Below are 3,891 nucleotides of genomic sequence, written 5' to 3'. Positions count from 1 at the left end.
GGAAGTAGTCAAAAATGAAATGGAACACATAAAGGTCGATATCCTAGGTTACTGAGCAGAACGGACTGGTATTGGCCATTTGAATCAGAAAATATGTTGGGAATGAAATAATCAACAGGAATGGCATTTCATTAGTCATCAAAAGGGACATTTCAAGCTCTATCCTGAAGTAAAATGTTGTCTGTGTTAGGATTATATCTATTGGCATTCAAGAAAGTCCAAACAGTACAACTATTATTCAAATTTATGCACCAATCACTAAAGCTAGTGATGAAAAAAATCAAGAATCTCACCAATAACTTCAGTCTGAAATGAATCAAACACACAATCTAGATGCACTGTTAATTATTGGTGATTGGAAGGCAAGAGTTGGAAACAAAGAGCAAGGAACTGTAGTCAGAAAATGTAACCTTAGTAATAGTAAGTAAGCTGGAGATCACACAAGAGAATTTTACAAGACCATCTTGTTTATCACAAAAACCTTTTTCAACAACACAAAAGGTAACTATATAAGTGGACATCTCCAAAAGAAATACAAAAATGTCAAATTGACTACATCCGTCGGAAGAGGTGATGGAGAAGCTCCTTATCAGCAGCTAAAACCATACCAGGTGCTGACTGTGAAACAGATCATCAATGCCTCACATATAAATTCAGGTTGAAGTTGAAGAAAATTCAAACAAGTCCACAGGAGCCAAAACATTATCTTGAATCTATCCCTCCTGCATTCCAAGCACAGATTTGACACTTTGAGCAGAAGTGATAGAAGAACTGACTGGCCTGAGGTGAAGACATCAAGACCATCATCATGAAGAAAGCAAAAGGTCACTGAAAAGACAGGAAGGAAAGCAAAGATCGACGTGGGTGTCAGAAGAGACTCTGAAACATGCTCTTTATCATAGAGTCGCTAAAGAAATGGGAGAACGGATGAAGTCAAAGAGCTGAACAGAAAATGTCAAACGGCAGTGCACGAAGAAAAAAAAATTATAATGAAATGTGCAAAGACCTAAAATTAGATACCAAAGGGGGAAAACGATCTCAGCATATCTTAAACTGAAACAACTCAAGAAAAAATTCAAGCCTCAAGTTGTAATCTTGAAAGATTCTATTGGCAAAATATTGAATGATGCAGAAAGCATCCAAAGAATATGGAAAGAATTCTCAGAGTCGCTGAACTAAAGAAGCAAAACAAAACAAACTAGTTGACCTTCCACCGTTTCAGAAAGTAGCATATGAGCAAGAACAAGTGGTACTTAGGGAAGATATTCAAGCTTCAGTTAAAGCATTAGCCAAAACTAAGGCTCCAGGAATTGATGGAATACCAATCGAAATGTTTCAAGAAGCTGATGAAGCACTGGATGAATCTCCTGCTCTATCCCAGGAGATAGAGAAGACAGCTACTTGGCCACCTGACTGGAAGAGATCCATATTTGTACTTATTCCAAAGAAAGATAACCCAATAGACGGCTTAAATTATAGAACAACATCATTGATATTACACGCAAGTAAAATTTTGGTGAACATCATCCAACAATGGTTGTGTCAGTACATCGACAGGGAGCTGCCAGAGTTTCAAGCCAGATTCAGAAGTGGACATGGAACAAAGGATATCATTGCTGATGTCAGATGGATTTTGGCTGAAAGCAAGAATAACAGAAAGATGTTTACATGTGTTTTATTGACTATGCCAAGGCACTCGACTCTGTGGATCATAGAAAACTATGGATACTTTGAGAAGAATGGGAATTCCAGAATGTTTCAATGTGCTCATGTGGAACATGCGTTTGAATCAAGAGGCGGTTGTATAAATGGAACAAGGATATTCTCCACGGTGGAAAAATCAAGAAAGGTGTGCATCTTGGTTGTATCCTCTCACTATACTTATTCAATCTGTATGCTGAGCAAATAATCAGAAAAACTGGATTGTATGAAGAAGAATTTGGCATCAGGATGGGGGGAAAACTTCTTACCAGCCCGAGATATGCAGATGACACAATGTTGCTTGCTGAAAGTGAGGAGGACTTTAAGTACGTGCTGATGTAGATCAAGGCTTGCAGCCTTCTGTATGAATTACAACTCAATGTAAAGAAGACCAAAATGTTCACAACTGACTGAATAGTTATGAATTCTGGTGGCCTATCGGTTATACATTAGGCACCTTAGTGTAAGGTTGGGACTTCAAAGCCACCAGCTCCCGCTCCGGAGAAAGCTGGGCTTTCTACTCCAGTGAAGAGTTAAGTCTTGGAAACTCATGGAGGCAATTCGACCCTTTCCTATAGGATCACATGAATTGGCATTGACTCAATGGCAATGATTTCGTTTGGAGTTTGGGCCATAGTTAATCATGAAAAACAGAGAAAAGATTGAAGTGGTCAAAGATTTTGTCTTGCTTGGATCCACAATCAAAGTTCATGCAAGCAGCAGTCAAGAGATCAAACAACTCGTTGTATTGGGTAAATCTGCTGCATAAGACTTCTTTAGAATATTGACAGGCAAGGGTGTTACTGTGAGAACTAAGGTGCACCTGGCCCAAGGCATGGTATTTTCAATTGCTTCATATGCATGTCAAAAGGGAACATTGAATAAGACAGACCAAAGAAGAATTGATGTGCTTGAATTGTGGTGCTGGTAAAGAATATTGAAAGTATTATGGAAGGTAAAAAGAACCAACCAATCTGCTCTGGAAGAAGTACAGCCAGAATGCTCCTTAGAGGCAAGGACTTTGGCCAAGTTGTCAGGAGAGACCAGTCCCTGGTAAAGCAGAGGAACAGTGAAAAAGAGGAAGGGCCGCGATGGGATGGAGTGGCACAGTGGCCGCACCGATGGACTCAAACATAAGAGCAATTGCTGTGATGGCACAGGTCTGGACAGTGGCTCCTTATTTTGTTCATAGGTCACTGTACCAACAACATAATCACCAGCCTTAGAAGCAGCAGTCTGGAAAACAAACAGCATATTCCATTGGGTGAATCTGCTCTGAGAGACAACTTTAAAGTTTTAAAAAGCAAAAATACCACTTTGAGGACCAAGGTGCCTTGACCCAAACCATAATGTCTGTGTTCCATTGATTCATATGTATATAAAAGTTGGACATTGACCAGTGACAACTAAAAATTGATGCACGTGAAGTACGATATTGGCAAAGATATGGCATGTATGGAGGACTTCCAGAACAAGCAAGCCTGGCTTGGGGGAAGTACAGCCAGAATGTTCCTTAAAAGAGACCATGGCAAGACTTCCTCCTCCCTGGCTTTGACATGTTACAATGGCCAAAACACCTTTTGGCACCTCACATGTCAGACTTGTTTCTGGGTATATTTGATTTACTGATTCTAAAAATAGCACCAAGTTTCCCAGATCAGCTCCAGTTTTTCAGATACAGATCATATGCCATATACCATTCTTCACTCAGCTCACAAATAAAAAACCAGGATATTTTAATGTAATATTGCATGCTAGGTTTATTTCATGGAGTTTGGTTTAATAGCTATTAAGGTCACGGCATAGTTCTCATGACGTCCTTTGATCCAAGGACAAACTTTAACAGTGCAAATTTCATGAACTTGGAATTGTCCTCCAGTATCACTTCACTTTTATTAGGAATTTAGTGTCAGGCAGTTCCAATTGGTTATCTTAAAAAGGGGCCATAAATAAGATTATTGTCCAATATATTAAGTGCCCCAATGAAGTAATGTTTGACTTATCACTACAAGTTCAGATGTTTAAGCCAGTACCCAATCTGCAAGAGAAAGATGCAACTTTCCGGTCCCACAGAGAATCGTACAGGAACAATTCCACTCTGTTCAGTAGGTTTGTTATGAGTCATAACCAACTGACTGGTAGTGAGTTTGGCACAATAAAGAGTGATTCAAATCGTCTGAAATCCTAAAT

This window comes from Echinops telfairi, unplaced genomic scaffold, assembly GCF_000313985.2.
Source record: "Echinops telfairi isolate 266 unplaced genomic scaffold, ASM31398v2 ScPeMD7_443;HRSCAF=831, whole genome shotgun sequence".
Classification (NCBI taxonomy): Eukaryota; Metazoa; Chordata; class Mammalia; order Afrosoricida; family Tenrecidae; genus Echinops; species Echinops telfairi.
The sequence above is the reverse complement of the archived record's forward strand: the minus strand, read 5'-3'. Positions refer to the sequence as shown.